The sequence below is a fragment of the Aegilops tauschii genome, chromosome 6, assembly GCF_002575655.3.
Source record: "Aegilops tauschii subsp. strangulata cultivar AL8/78 chromosome 6, Aet v6.0, whole genome shotgun sequence".
Lineage (NCBI taxonomy): Eukaryota > Viridiplantae > Streptophyta > Magnoliopsida > Poales > Poaceae > Aegilops > Aegilops tauschii.
The window spans coordinates 314,752,519-314,768,993 of record NC_053040.3 but is presented as its reverse complement, the minus strand read 5'-3'; the positions used below and the strand labels follow the sequence as shown (position 1 = coordinate 314,768,993).

Sequence of the window (16,475 nt, the reverse complement as noted above, 5' to 3'; positions counted from 1 at the left end):
TATAGGCCGGCGGCTGATAAGGGACTAATCGGTGAATCTAACTTTTAACTGAATATATCTGCAACCCATTTTTCGTTAGGTTAACTAGGGCCATATGTAATATATCCGAGGCTACATCGCAACATGCACTATACTTAATGTCTAAATATGCAATCCTAGGCTACATAGCAACAAGGAAGAGTGTAACATTAATGTTCTAATGATGTCTAGATATACGTAGAAGACCTGCAACAACAACAACACAACCCTGTTTGGATACTCAACTTAGCTAGAGGTTAGAGTTAGTTTCTAGCTCATGACTAACCCTGAACTAAGTCCATCCAAAGAGTTGTTTGGATCGCAGGGTGAGATTGACAATAAATGCACTAGGAGAACTAGCTCCAATTAGCACCTCTTGGGTTGGATAGTTTTTTTGGGTGGGTTATAGACGCAACTAGCTCAAACTAGCCCCCATGTTTAGATATACTTTAGGGCTATTTGAGCCTGAACTAGCTCAAACTAACTGTAACCGATGGATACAGCAGCAGTTAATCAGCCGATAATTTGTAAGAATGCACTAAACTCCTTCCGGCCCATAATATAAGATGTTAATTCATATAATATGTGAGTATATTGGATGTTATAAGATACTCCCTCTGTTCCTAAATATTTGTCTTTTTAGAGCTTTCAAATGAACTACCACATACGGATGTATATAGACATATTATAAAAGAGTGTTGTACTACATAATTGTGCAATTGCTGTTTAGCTTCTAATATTAGCTTGGTGCTTTTAGGTACATATGTCATTGGTAAAGATCCGCGCTTTGACCCTTTCTGCGTATGGGGCAATGAGATATCGATGAACCAGCATCAAGTGAGGAAGCTGATAAAGATTGTTAGTAAAATGGGTCCAAAGATGGCAATTAAACTATTTGTTTACACTTTATCCAAGACAACAGCGAACTGCAGGATGGAAAGTAAGAACTCTGTAGCCTTCTTTTTTACTGCCCATAATGAGTTGTGTTAGATGACAATGTCTGAATCTTTTTCCTTTGCAGTGGTTGCCAAAGCAGTTTACTCAAGATTACCTCTCAAACTACATGATTGGTGGGCATGCAAAGGTTAAAGTATTTCTACCAGAACACGATGATTAGCTAGATGTTTTCATGAACACCGTGACGGATGGGCGGTCGGCCATCACAAGGGGTTGGACTAGAGTCGTGCGTGCGTTCTGCATGGAGGAGGGCACAATATGGGCATTCCACTTCACCTTGTTCAGCAACGGGAATATATTTCACCTCTTTCTTTACCGTCTTTAATAGTACAAGTATACAACTGTGGTTCATCATTCTTTATTTGGTTCTTATGTAATTCTTGAACATATTACATATGTACCTATGAATCGAAGAATGCATTGGTTGTTTGAACCTGATGGATATGAATAAAGCTGTAGCATACATTCAAATTCAAATCTGGTACAATTTGAAATAGCAGCAATTAAATTACAGTGAAATTACACTCTCCAGGTTGTTATGGCACACACGGTTGGTAAAACACAAACGTTTGCGATATACACCACATTCCGAGATGGTTCACAGAGAGGAAACATGTGCAAGCATGCACACAGTTGCCGTTTGCAAAGCGTGTGCGATGTCAGACAATATCACAAACGGTGCGGGCAAACTAAATGTTTGTGTTAGTTGCCTTATCATACACGATTCTCAACTATGAACTGTTTCTGATGAAGTATGCATCGTAAACGTTGCAACACAGAATAGTGTGTGCGATAGTTGTCGTGTACGACGATGTTACGACGGTCCGACGTTTCGTAATCCTGTCTGACACTCGTACGACGATTAGCTAATCTTCTTAACGGTGAACCATTTGTGATGGGGCGCGCATCATACACATTCTATAATAGTGAACCGTTTGTGATGGGCCGCGCATCGTAAATGTAGCACCACAGAATACCGACTGCGATGGCAATGCGAGCAAAATGAGTAGGAGTACTGTAGGGGCCCTATCCCCGACGGTTTCTGGGTCGTGTGGGAAGGACCCCCTATTGCCCACACTCACTTGGCGATGGTTCCAAATGCCGTCGCAGAAAGGGGTTAAAAACTATTTGTTTAGGACTGACGCGCACCAGTGTACATAGGACAACTTTGGGAACGACTGCTGTTTTCCATCGAGGTTAGTTTCATCCCATGGCTTATATATACTCACTGTTCAGGACTTCAGTAGCTGGTACCATATAGGTCGGGGGCTGATAAGGGACGAATTGGTGAATCAGACTTTTAACTGAATATATGTGTGACCCATTTATCGTTAGGTTAACTAGGGCCATATGTAATATATATGAGGCTACATAGCAACATGCACTATAATTAATGTCTAAATATTCAACCCTAGGCTACATAGCAACAAGGAAGAGTGTTACGATGTCTAGATATATGTAGAAGAGTAGCAGCAGCAGCAGCAACAACAACAATAACAACAACAACAACAACAACAACAACAACAACAACAACAACACAGCCATGTTTGGATACTCAACTTAGCTAGAGGTTAGAGTTAGTTTCTAGCTCATGACTAACCCTGAACTAACTCCATGCAAAGAGGTATTTAGATGACAGGGTTAGATTGACAATAAATGCACTAGGAGAACTAGCTCAAATTAGCACCTCTTGGGTTGGATAGTTTTTTCGGTGGGTTAGATGCAACTAGCTCAAACTAGCCCTCGTGTTTGGATATACTTTAGGGCTATTTGAGCCCGAACTAGCTCAAACTATCTCTAACCCATGGATACAACAGTAGTTAATCAGCCGATAGTTTGTAAAAATGCAATAAACTCCTTCTGGCCCATAATATCAGATGTTAACTCATCTAATATGTGAGTATATTGGATGGATGTTATAAAATATTATAAAAGATTGTTGTACTACATCATTGTGCAATTGATGTTTAGTTTCTAATATTAACTTGGTGCTTTTAGGTACATATGTCATTGGTAAACATCCGCGCATCGACCCTTTCTGCGTATGGGGAAATGAGATATCGATGAACCAGCATCAAGTGAGGAAGCTGATAAAGATTGTTAGTAAAATGGGTCAAAAGATGGCAATTAAACTATTTGTTTACACTTCATCCAAGACAACAGCGAACTGTAGGATGGTAAGTAAGAACCCTGCAGCCTTCTTTCTACTGCCCATAATGAGTTGTGTTAGATGACAATGTCTGAATCTTTTTCCTTTGCAGTGGATCCCAAAGCAGTTTACTCAAGATTACCTCTCAAACTACATGATTGGTGGGCATGCAAAGGTTAAAGTATTTCTACCAAAACATGATGATTATCTAGATGTTTTCATGAAGACCATGAAGGATGGGCGGTCGGCCATCACAAGGGATTGGACTAGAGTCGTGCGTGCCTTCTGCATGAAGGAGGGCACAATACGGGCATTCCGCTTCACCTTGTTTAGTAACCAGAATGTATTTCGCCTCCTTCTTTACTGTCTTTAATAGTACATGTATACAATTGTGGTTCATCATTCTTTATTTGGTTCTTAAGTAATTCTTGAACATATGTACCTATGAATCTAACGCATTGGTTGTTTGAACCTAATGGATATGAATAAAGCTATCGCATACATTCAAATTCAAATCTGGTACAATTTGAAATAGCAACAATTAAATTATGGTGAAATTACGCTCTACAGGTCATTACGGCACACATGGTTGGAAAAACACAAACGTTTGCGATATACACCATAATCTGACACAGTTCACAAAGAGGAAATATGTGCAAGCATGCACACAGTTGCCGTTTGCAAACTGTGTGAGATGTCAGACAATATCACAAACGGTGCGGGCAAACTAAACGTTTGTGATAGTTGCCTTATCATACATGATTCGCAACCATGAATTGTTTCTGATGAAGTATGCATCGTAAACGTTGCACCACAGAATAGCTTGTGCAATAGTTGTCGTGTACGATGATGTTACGATGGTCTGACGTTTCGTAATCCTGTCCGACACTCATACAAAGATTAGCTAATCTTCTTAATTAGTTATCACATACGGTTTGGGAAAAGTGAATGTGTGTGATTGTATGCTTATCATACATGTTCTATAATAGTGAACCGTTTGTGATGGGCCGGGCATCTTAAACGTAGCGCCACAGAATACCGACTGCGATGGCAATGCGAGCGCAAACGAGTAGGAGTACTATATATGCATCTTGGCTCCCTATCCCTGACGGTTTCTGGGTCGTGTGGGAAGGACCCCCTATCGCCCACACTCACTTGGACGGTTCCAAATGCCATCGTCGAATGGGGTTAAGAACCGTTTGTATAGCACCGACGCGTACCAGTGAATGCATACAACATATGTTTGTTCAATAGAGTGCTAACTAGTACCATAAAGCAGTACATATATATACGAAATCCAGATCACCACTTAAACTATACATATTATGGTGACTGCAGGACATTGCACCACAAATAGCTTTTGCTCTCAATGTGCGCCTCCTCAAATTAGTGAAGAAATAGTAAGAACGCCTTCCTAACCTGCATCCTTAACTCTATGGCAATTTGAACCAAATTTGCACCACGGAAATATGTTCTCCCTCCCTCGTTGTGACAGTGAGGGTCAAGGGTATGCCATTTTTTAACAACATCATGTTAAATTGAACTGTGTCGTCCACATCGATGGACAAGTTGGCCACACGCATGAACCCGACCCTTCCCTAATAAGGGATAAGCTGTGCATGATTAAAAGAAAAATGAAATTAGATTACTGTGGGCGCAACATTGTGAAACGATAAGCTATAACACACATTGAATAAAACATACCAGCCACTCCATAAAGTAATCATGAAACCTAGATTTCATTGCAAGTGAACTCAATCTTGTTACATGCACCTATAGCCTCGTGTCGCCACATCAGGGGCATGCTTCGTTCATTGCTTACTATTTTTAGTCTTTTTTTCTATCACATATTTATTGGTCAAAGAAGTAAAAAAGCATATTCAATTTCATATCCTAAATATATGGTAACCCACATAATTTATTTTATTTGGACTCACGATTTGCTGGAAATATTACCGTCCATGCAAACATTTTAGCCGCAACAAACTCCGTTTGTTTCGTGTAAATATAGCAACTATAACTGTCTCACTATAAATAGAGGCAACTAATAGCGCATAGTGAGAGCAGTTGGCTTTTCTCACAGATTTCATTGCAAGTGATGTTAACCTTGGTACATGCACCTAGCCTCGTGTCGCCGCAGCAGGGCATGCTTCGTTCATTGCCTACCACTTTTAGTTAATTTGTCTATCATATATTTGTTGATCAAAGAAGTAAAAGAATATATTCAACTATTTATCCTAAATATATGGTAAACCACACAATCTATTTTCGTTAGACTCATGATTTTCTAGAAATATTATTGTCCATGCAAACATTTTAGCCGCAACTAACTCCATTTGTCTCACGATAAATAGAGGCAACTAATAGCGCACAGTAAGGGCAGTATGATTTTTTCACACATATTGGCTACTTGTCGTCTATCAAGAAACAACCAGGAGTACTTCTAAGTAACATCTTTATTTTCTATTTTGTATGTACTTCAAGGTAACTATATTATACTCCCTCCATCATGGTTTAGAAGGCGCACTTCAGTTTTCATGCATTTTCATAATAGGAGAGAATTAAGGCATGTGGGCAATTAATGATGAGTTAATTAGGCCATTTTGAGGCGTGTAGGCTGCATCTCATGCATGCGGTCCTTTTCCTCCACCAGTGCGTGCACTAGGACTGCTCATTTACTAGTTGTGGGCACACAAATTAGGCCTCGTACTTAACAACTGATGCTATTTTTTAGTACGTGATACAACCAATCACTAACCACCTTGGTCCTAGAGATTTTTCCAGCGCGCCCAGTAAACTGTGACGGAGGGAGTATTTCAAATTGAGGTGTAGCTTAGTACATAAATGATTTATGTATAGAATGTACCTTGCCGAGGAGATATGCAATTTAGGCACTATATCAAACAACGTTATTTAATAAGCGAGGCTTCTCATGGATAAAGTTATAGGATGTATGCAAGAAATAATGGAGATATGATTCATATAGGTGGTGTTGGATGGAATTGCATTAGCTACGACTATGATATAAAAACACGAGACAAGATACATTTTCGCTACAACCGTCTCCATTTTGTGATGTTGTCCCCAATACTTCAAAATGATGAACCAAAGGATATAATTAGTAAGTACATATTATTTGATAATTAGTTGTTTCTTTAGTTATTTTTTAGAATTAATAATTGTTCAAAAATTTAAATTAATATAGCAGACTATTTTACAAAGGAGAAAGACATGTTGGATACATCAATGAGTTTAATCTAACACACAGGGGCATGGAGTAATTTTGCAAGACTATAAGATAGATGTCGAGACGTGGGTAGTTATACTTGTTAATCCTGAAAACAATAAGCATGAATTGACACTGAGATTCAAATCTATTAATTGCAACGATAAGAAGACAAGTATTAAGTTCTGATGAAGATCCGAAAGATCAAAAACATGAACAATTGGAACATTGTTTCTTAAATAAATCGTTTTATGCATTTACACCAGATATTTTATAGAATAAGTACTTATTTGTGTGATTTATGAAATGAGTCTGTATTACAATAATTTTTTTAAAGTATGTATTCAATATTAAAGAGTATAAATTGACAAAACATTTGGGCATGACTTGGGCTAAAAAATGAAAATATTAATTGTCAAAAATGTTGTGAAATGGAAATTAATCAGTGTTTCACGATATTCTCGACACTCCTTTGAAGCCCTATTAGTTAATTCATCCATAATTTATAAATACGTGAATACATTGATTATTGTTTTCATTTCGCAACTTTTTTTACACTCAATGTTTTCATTTTTTAGCACAAGTCATGCCTAATTTTTTTGTCCATCCATACTCTTTAATATTGATTGATGTTGAATACATACTATATAAAAATATAAATCATTGTAATACAGACTCATTTCATAAATCACATAAATAAGTACTTATTGTATAAAATATCTATTGTAAATATAAAATGATTTATTTAGAAGATAATGTTCTTATTCTTATTCTTCCGAATCTTCATCAGTACTTAATACTTGCCTTGCTATTGTTGCAATAAATTTTAATCTCCATGTCGATTCGTGCCTATTGGTTCCAGGAACAACAAGTATAACTAACCAAATCTCAACATCTATCTCATGAAGTCCTACAAACTTACTCAAGGCCCCTATGTGTTAGATTAAACTCATTGCTCTATGCAACAAATCTTTCTCCTTCGTCAAATATGTCCGCAGTATTAATTTAAAATTTTGAACAATTGTTAATTTCTAAAAAATAACTACAAAACAACTAATGCTTACTTATTAATTATATTCTTTGCTTAATCTTTTGATGTATTGCAAACATATATTTCACAAAAATGCAGACAGTTGTAGCAAAAATGTATCCTGTCCCTACTTTTTATATGATAGTCATAGCAAAAGCAATCCCATTCAATGACACCTATATGAATCCTATCTCCATTATCTCTTGCATACATTATATATTTTGATCCGTGAGAAATCTCGATTGTGAAATAACATTGTTTGATGTAGTGCCTAAATTGCATAACTCCTCGGTAAGATACACACTTGTAGAAAACGGGCCATTTGTCCCCGCACTACAAGAAATATGTCAACTTGCGACCATCACTATTGGTCACTGAAAGGTCATTGTTTTTCATTTGTGACCTTTTTGTGACCAAAAATAGAAGGTCAAAAGCTGGCAGTCGTAAACTGAAATTAACGACCTTCTGTGTGAGAAGGTCGTGGAATTCCACGACCAAAACAAAAGGTCGTTGATCCTATGACCTTCTATTTTGGTCGCTAGCTCTCTGCTCAGGCCACGTCGGATCCCACGTGGCAAGCTGACGTGGCAATTTGCGACCAATTGAAAAGGTCGTTGACAAGATTCAACCCGGTCCGATTTGGTGTTTTACATGGGCCGGGCCCAATAATTCAGCCCATTTGTTGTTTTTTTCGTTCAATTTGGGTAAGCTACATGGGCCAAGCCCAATAGCCTTTTATGTTTTGGGCCAAAGCCTTTTACAATGCAAATTGTTTTGGGCCTCGGCCTTTTTTCAGACCACTTGTCAGTTTTCTTTTGTTTCTTTTCTATTTTAAAGTAGGTCTCACTAGTCAAATGGGAACCAATTACCATGTTTGCTTTTCGGGTACCGCACGTCAGTTCTATATTTGTGCAATTAGATATTTTGATTCAAAAAGAGCCAATAAGGCATAATATTTCATACAACAGCCAAGCATAGTACAATTCTGGTATTCAGCAAAATACAACTAAATATACACATAACTAGCTGCGAGCATAACTATCTCTAGTGAGCTAAAATGCATTGTTGGGTGTGGTTTATCTTCGGGATTCTTCTTCTCCTGTACACCCAACTTTGGAAGAATGAAAGCCAGCATGTGCAAATAATAAATTATCAAAAGTTAGAAACATAATCAAGTGAATTCGTGAATATAAAATCTCATAACAATGAAAATTTGCTGCAGAACTTTAAATTTAACAGGAAACCATGCATATAACATTCTCATTACGGTGAAAACTGAGATATATTTTGCAAATGATCAAGTAACATATGGACAGTACAACAGGTCACAGTCAAACAGTTCAGGGAACGGCAAACATGCATGCATGCAATTGAAGTATGTACTAGTACTAGTACAACACAATGCCAGGTTGGAGCAAATCATGCTTAAGCAAACAATGGCAGCGGCATGGCATAACCAAATAATAATGTGAGCAAACAACTGGATATGAGTCGCACTTGATCACAGCAAAGAATGTGGTAGTAGTGTGCACTCACCAAAGAATGAATGAATCGACATGGATTTGCTACACTGTACCATCCAAGGGGAGCTGACTTCTTCAAGGCATCAGTTGTATCTAGTATATGTGAAACAACAGATTCACAGTTAAAACTTAGTAGAAACAAGTGCAACACTTAGTAGAAACAAGCATCAATTCTAACAGGTAAAGCCCTTGGAACACACGTTGGGGCAGTAATCTATGGGATGGATTATGAGAACTACCAGTTACTGCTTACTACAGAGATCTGCTGGCTACGGTAATAACTAGTCTCATGGTTACGATTATATACATCCGATTGCCAGCACAGATAAAGGTATAACTTTTGAGTTATTTCTGTCACTGAGACACTGACTATCAGCTTCGGCAGGATGCAGTGAAGTTGTCATAACACAAAAATGAACAATTCCTAAATGTAGCATGGAACAAGCAGCGACACACCCAGGCATTCATCAACCAACATCTATTACACAAGTGCATACAGTACTCAACATTCACTCAAAGTATGTTGTGCAGGATGCAACCATTCTATTTTCACCCAAAGTACTACAGAAGTTAACTAAGCTTTTTCAGTTTCAGAATATGTGAGTCAGAAAATAAGCTTGCAAGCAAGTTTATGTAAGTAATGCACACTGGAGTACAATACTTCTATGGTTTTCTGCAAATAATTCATGATTTTCTAACTACTCCAAGATGTCCAGTTAATTAACTGGAAAAGTAAGTAAACTTGCAAACTGAGAAAATCTGGTCAGACCACTTGAAATATCTTCGGTGAGAGTACATGTTTAGATAAAACACTTGCAATATCTACCTCAAGAACTTGTTTACTCCTGTAGATTTGCTTGCATGTTCAAAATCTAGAAATACTCAGAAGCATGTTCAGAATACTTACTGAAAATACTGTTAAATGTTGACAAGTTAAATCTTGTTCAATCTTGTTAAATACTCCCAGCAAAATTACTCCACACATGTACAGTTCAATCTTGTTAAATACTCTAAGCAAAATTACTGGAGTACTGGAGTACTAGAAGTTAAATGTAATCCAAGCAAATTGAGAAGTTAACAGTACTTCTGCTAACTTGGAGTAACTTTGACAATGTACAGAGCAAGATGGAGGGTCTAGCTTACTGCTGCTACTCCAATATCAAATTTTACTTAACAGAGCAAGATGGAGTAACCCAAAAAAATTAACAGAGCAAGCAAATGTACTCCAAATGGCAGTTCACCAGAGATTTTCAAGTTAAAAATACTCCCAAGTGTAAATAACAATGACATGGATGGAGTAAAGGATGGATGTTTTAAATTAATCCAGTAATTCTTTTTTGTTCTCATATTTTCACCCTCTAGACACTGCCTAGAGTGCTTACAAGATGACAAAGTTAATTTTGCATAACACATATGGATTCTTATCTTCTTTAGTAAGGGAGGCACATTTACAATTAAGCACGATGAAAGGGACCATCCAATTAAATTACATTCATATTATCTTCTTCTTCTTCTTCAGTAAGGGGGCACATTTACAGCTAATTAAGCACGATGAGAAATTAATTAATTAAGCAGGATCAAGTTCATCATCCAAAACAGTGGAAGGAAGGGGATGGGTTAGAAATGGAGGAGTCATCTTCAGATACTCTTGTGCGGCTGCTGCTCCTCTTCAGCAACCTTGGGTCACCTGGCACAAACAACAACCAGAGGAAGCAGGGATCAGTTCAGGAATTTCCTCGCAATTATCTGAACCAAAAAAGATGGTTCCTCTGTTTTTGGAACAGAGATGGAAGTAACAACAGGCTGCAGGGCGCTTCTCTTTTGGATATGCAAAATTACTTTTGCTTGGAAGATGCATCGTTTTGTGTTGTTAAGAATACGACGGACTATATCTGTTTAGTTTCTTCATACAGTAAAAATTGCTTTTGTAAATTCTGCAGAGGACTGTACTGAACAGAAAATAACCGGGAAACATGACAAGTTCCCCCGAGGCGCATCGGTGCATGCATACCTAGAGGCAGCCAGAGGTGAGGAGCCCCTCCGACACCTACTTAGCGATGACCCAGGCAGCGTAGATGATGCCAGGGATGTAGCCGAAGAAGGTGAGCAGCAAGCAGATTCAGAACTCGATCTGCAAAAGCACGTTCAACACCAGCAGTCACTTAACCCAACTCTCGACGGAATCACGCTCAGGAGAAAATTGCGGCAGAAACATCAAAGAGCTTCTGGAGTTCCAATTCAAGATGGCCAGAGGCCACTTGGCACCATGGAACCTGCACAATTTCCACCATATATATGAATGAGTTGGAAAGAAAACTAGAGTTGAACTACCCAGCCTAATACATATATATATGTACATACATACATCAACAAATTTGATTACACAAGAAGGTAGCTGGGGTGGTGGTCGACGAAATGAAAATCGACGTCCATGGCTCAGCGAGGAGAGGAGCTCAACATTGAAGTTTCGCAAAACAGGAATTCATTAATTTGAGAGTGGGTTTTAGTAGCTCAAGCTTAGTTAAGTTAAGCACTTAGTACTAAACAGCAGCAACACTTAAACCGTAACCTGTCCAGAAAGGAAACAAAACATGAGACCAGTATTGTTAGCAAGTCCACGAAGGCCATCCAATGGTTTCAACCACACCCTAATAAAACTGTAGCATTCTTTAGCACCTAATTATCAGCAAGAAATCAATGGCCAGATGAGCACCACCACAACAAATCAGCACTAACACTTGGTCATCGACGCGATGCCCAAGCAAGGAACCAGCTCACACACGCAAGATGATGATTGCATACATACAAATCATGTGCTGGCAGAAAAAAATCCAAGCAGGAGCTCATCTTCTCTCTCTGTTTGATAACTAACAACTTAAATAAAATAAAATAAAAATATGACTTGTTCATACAGATCCCTCTAAAATTCCTTGGGACAAGTGCACCACATATTCCTAAACTTCGCAGCAGAAGTAGTGAGCAGAGGAAGACGGGGAGGGGGGTGGAGGAGCTACCTGCCGCGGTCGCAATGGAAGCAGAGGAGCAGACCCCTCCTGGCCCTCCCCCACGAGTAGGACAGGGCTGCCAGCTAGGCACACCCCTACTCCGCCTCCTCGAGCAGGAGACCCCCTTCCCCTACTGCTGCTTGGCGCGCCGCATCACTAGTCGCATCCTCATGCAAGAAGTACACAATAAATAGACAGACGGTCAGTGAGGTACATTTTCAGAGCAACATAAGCTTAAAATTAACAGAAATACACACATCAAATGAAGTCATGAAGATACTTAAGTCCACCACAGGGTGTAGAATTCTATGGTGGTATATAATTCGGTCAAACGAATGTAATCCTTGGAAACACCCTAGCCCAAGTAGTCAGATCCACCGTCCCTCAGCTCCAAAGCTTCATAGACACCTACAAAAGAGAGATGATTCAGACACGATTAGCTTCAGACAATAATTATGACAGGAACATTGTGTCCATTCACTAGACATGAAGGGAGGCAAAACTTGATTATAAAGGTTGAAAGTAAAACAGTGATTGATGTAATAACAAAATGACCCACCACTTGATGCACCGCTGGGAGTAAATTAGTTTGATGCAGTAATTTTCACTTCTTTTAGTCAGAGGTTTCTTGTAAAATCTATTTCATTTGTGTATCATTGACCTCATAGCATGTTAAATAACTTAACATCATGTTAAGAAAAATAAAGTAAAATCTAAATACAAAAATTCTACTGGTTTTTTTGAGTATTTCTCTCAGCGACCAGCAGTATTGCCATGTATACACTCTTTTCTTCACATGGAAAAAAATGTTCACTCTTTTCTATAGCACACATCACACTACTTTTGAGAGAAGTAAGATGCTTCCATGCATGTAGCACTCCGTGAGAAGTAAACTGCTATTGTAGTACTATAGGCTGCTAGCCTCTATGTACATGCACTTGTCTAGATAGTTCCAGCCTGTACATGTAAACACTCGTTGCTGGGATTCTTCACGGCAGTAGACCGCTCTGGTTGCAGGTGAACAACTCGTCAGTGACAAGTCTGGAAGCCCCAGATTGGCAGTGCCTTTCAGGAAGCACAAGCCGAGCATAAGCATGACGAACCAACCGATCTGTGGAAACAACCAAAAAACAGATGCCAAGCAGAGCAGGCAAGGCGAAAATCGCACGCGCCATAGCATCTGAGCGAACAAACCGCCACCTCGCGCGGAATCCATAGCATAACCTAAACCCCCAAAAAATATAGCCGAGGGGAATTCAGAAACCCCAGACGGCGCCCCTCGGACCCCTACCGGACAAGATCGGCCGCGCAATTAAAGCCAAGCCGCTGCCACACACGAGAGCGGCACCCGCTAGCCGCTACCGCTACCACCGCTACCAGATCGAGCCGAACCGGACCGACGGCGCACAGATCGGGGAGACGGGGGATGGGTGTGTGTCCGTACCTCGACGGTGGGGTTGCCGCAGTTGTCGAAGATCTGACGGGCCTTCACGGACTGGATGGTCGCCGCCATGGTCGGAGCGGGAGCCGGAGCTGATCTCGCGTCGCGTGGCTTGGGGAGGAAGCCGAGATCGACTTAGATCAGAGCAGATGGAGCGGAGTGGGTGTGCGGAATCCGGGAGCCGAGGCCGTCGAACGTCCATCTCGGCCTTCACGGGAGAGTTAGTGGAAGGGGAGCCGAAGGAGGTGGGGATCCGGCTCATGGAGGAGAGCGAGTGGAAGGGGACGGCGGTGTTAGGTAGAAACGATGGGGGCGGCGGCGCATAGAGGAGGGCGCCGTTAGGGTTTGGACGAGGGGTGAGAGGGAGCTGCGCTGATTCGGGAGGGGGATGAGAGGGATGAGGGGTAGAGGGGATGGGGGAAGAGGGCTGCCGTCGGATCCGGGCCTATCCAATGGTGGTCGATGCATGATCCGCGTGAGGTGCTCGTGGACCAATCAGAATGTAATAAAGGCCTTGATGACATTATGACCATAGAAATAGGTCGTAATTGATTAAAAATTAGTTCTTTTGCAGGAGAAAAGCATTTTTCATTTTTGAAGTATAAAAAATAGTTTTGTTGTGATGAACCTACCAACTCTATGTATTAGACCAAATTTTATGTATAATTGACCAAATGATTTTATGTAAAATGCTTTTGATCCACGTTTCGTCAATTTGACGGAAAAAACATTTATCCATTTTTTGAGTGCCCAAAATGAGTTTTTTTGTGAAGGACCTACCATATATTTGTTGTAAAATTGGACCAAATCAATTTTCTAAGCAATTAGGCCATATTTAATACACAATTGACAAAATGGTTGGGTGTCAAAAGTTTTGATCCACCTCTCGTGAAAAAGACAAATTTCCACCGATTCTGCAGAAAGCGGGTCAAATTTGAACTCCAACTACCTCATAGTTTGCTCTTTATTTTTTCAAAAAATCATTTCTAGGTACATAAGTATCTATTTAATCAGAGAGACACCAAAAGTTTTCCAAGATTCAACCACTAGCTAGGAATGGCCATGCCCGCCGTTTTGACCGCATTTTGGAACACGCATAAAAAATTCAAAAAAAATCAAAAAAGGAAAACCTTCGCGGTGTGTCATTATATGTGACCAAGTTACCAGAAAAAATAATAAACCTGTAATACGACAATTATTTTAAAAAAGTGTTCTCAGAAAGGAGCTATCATGTGTGAAGATTCATGGCTTTCAAGCCAAATGATCAATCTTATGGCCACATTCATGGCATAGTTTTTTCAAATGATCTCACATTGTGCACAAGGGTGCATATTGGAATGGCAAACAATGTTGCCTAAGGAAGTTTTCATTTTCTTTGGACGAAAAAATGATTTTCCTTTTTCCGAGTGCCGAAAATGAGTTTTTTTTGTGAAGGACCTACCAATAATTGTTGCAAAATTGGACCAAATCAATTTTATAAAATACTAGGTCATATTTAATGCACAATTGACCAAATGGTTGGGTGTCAAAAGTTTTTATCCACCTCTCGTGAAAAAGACAATTTTCTGCTGATTCAGTTGGAAGCGGGTCAAATTTGAACCGTGGCTGCCTCATAGTTTGCTATTTATTTTTTCCAAAAATCATTTTTAGGTACAAAAGTATATATTTAATCAGAGAAACACCAAAAAATTTCCAAGATTCAACCACTAGATAGGAACAGTCATGCCCGCCGTTTTGACCGCATTTTGAAACGGGCATAAACAATTCAAAAAAAAGCAAAAAATTGGAAAACTATCGCATTGTGTCATTATATGTGACCAAGTTACCATAAAAAATAATAAAATTGTAATACGGCAATTCTTTTAAAAAAGTGTTCTCAGAAATGAGCTATCATGTGTGAAGATTCATGGCTTTCAAGCCAAATGATCAATCTTATGGACACATTCATGGCATTGTTTGTTCAAATGATCTCATATTGTGCACAAGGGTGCATCTTGGAATAACAAACAATGTTGCCTAAGAAAGTTAGCATTTTCTTTGGACGAAAAATCATTTTCCATTTTTTGAGTGCCCAAAATGAGCTTTTTTTATGGACCTACCAAATATTTGTTGCAAATCTGTACCAAATCAATTTTATAAAATACTAGGACATATTTAATGCACAATTGACCAGATGGTTGGGTGTGAAAAGCTTTGATCCACCTCTCGTGAAAAAGACAAATTTTCGTTGATTTAGTAGGAAGCGGGTCAAATTTGAACTGCAGCTGCCTCATAGTTTGCTCTTTATTTTTTACAAAAATCATTTCTAGGTATATAAGTATCTATTTAATCATAGAAACACCCAAAAAATCCAAGATTCAACCACTAGCTAGGAACGGTCATGCCCGCCGTTTTGACCGCATTTTGAAACGGGCATAAAAAATTCAGAAAAAATCAAAAAATTGGAAAACTTTCGAATTGTGTCATTATATGTGACCAAGTTTCCAGGAAAAATAATAAATTTGTAATACGAAAATTATTTTAAAAAGTGTTCTCAGAAATGGGCTATCATGCGTGAAGATTCATGGCTTTCAAGCCAAATGATCAATCTTATGGCCACATTCATGGCATAGTTTGTTCAAATGATCTCATATTGTCTACAAGGGTGCACCTTGGAATTCCAAACAATGTTGCCTAAGGGAGTTTTCATTTTCTTTGCACGGAAAATTCATTTTCCATTTTTTGAGTGCCTGAAATGAGTTTTTTTTTGTGAAGGACCTACCATATATTTGTTGTAAAAGTGGACCTAATCAATTTTATAAAATACTAGGCCATATTTAATGCACAATTGACAAAATGGTTGGGTTTCAAAAGTTTTGATCCACCTCTGGTGAAAAAGACAAATTTCCGCCGATTCAGTAGGAAGCGAGTCAAATTTGAACTGCAACTACCTTATTGTTTGCTCTTTATTTTTTCCAAAAATTATTTCTCGTTACATAAGTATCTATTTAAGCATAAATACATGGTTTGGTGGCGATACGTCGAGTTTTGGATGGTGGCCCAGGGCCCCAACTCCAAAGCGCGTAAACTCACATGCCCGTCGCGTGGTCACCGCGTGACCGTGGCGTTGACATGCGTTCTGGGAGG

General features: G+C 39.2%; 1 long non-coding RNA gene across 3 annotated transcripts; it reads right to left on the bottom strand.

The window, feature by feature from the left end:
* Positions 1–8,279: 8,279 nt before the first annotated feature.
* LOC120966479 (uncharacterized) lies at positions 8,280–13,741 on the bottom strand. Of its 3 annotated transcripts, none has more exons than XR_005760241.3 (6): positions 13,353–13,741; positions 11,918–12,316; positions 11,269–11,472; positions 10,915–11,176; positions 8,917–10,590; positions 8,280–8,491 (listed from the first exon to the last, which is right to left on the bottom strand). It is a non-coding gene; the product is annotated as an uncharacterized lncRNA (long non-coding RNA). The 3 variants fall into 3 exon arrangements; XR_006665419.2 differs by lacking the exon at positions 11,269–11,472 and having other exon boundaries at positions 11,918–12,064; positions 12,166–12,316; positions 13,353–13,740; XR_005760240.3 differs by lacking the exon at positions 11,269–11,472 and having other exon boundaries at positions 13,353–13,740.
* Positions 13,742–16,475: the final 2,734 nt, after the last annotated feature.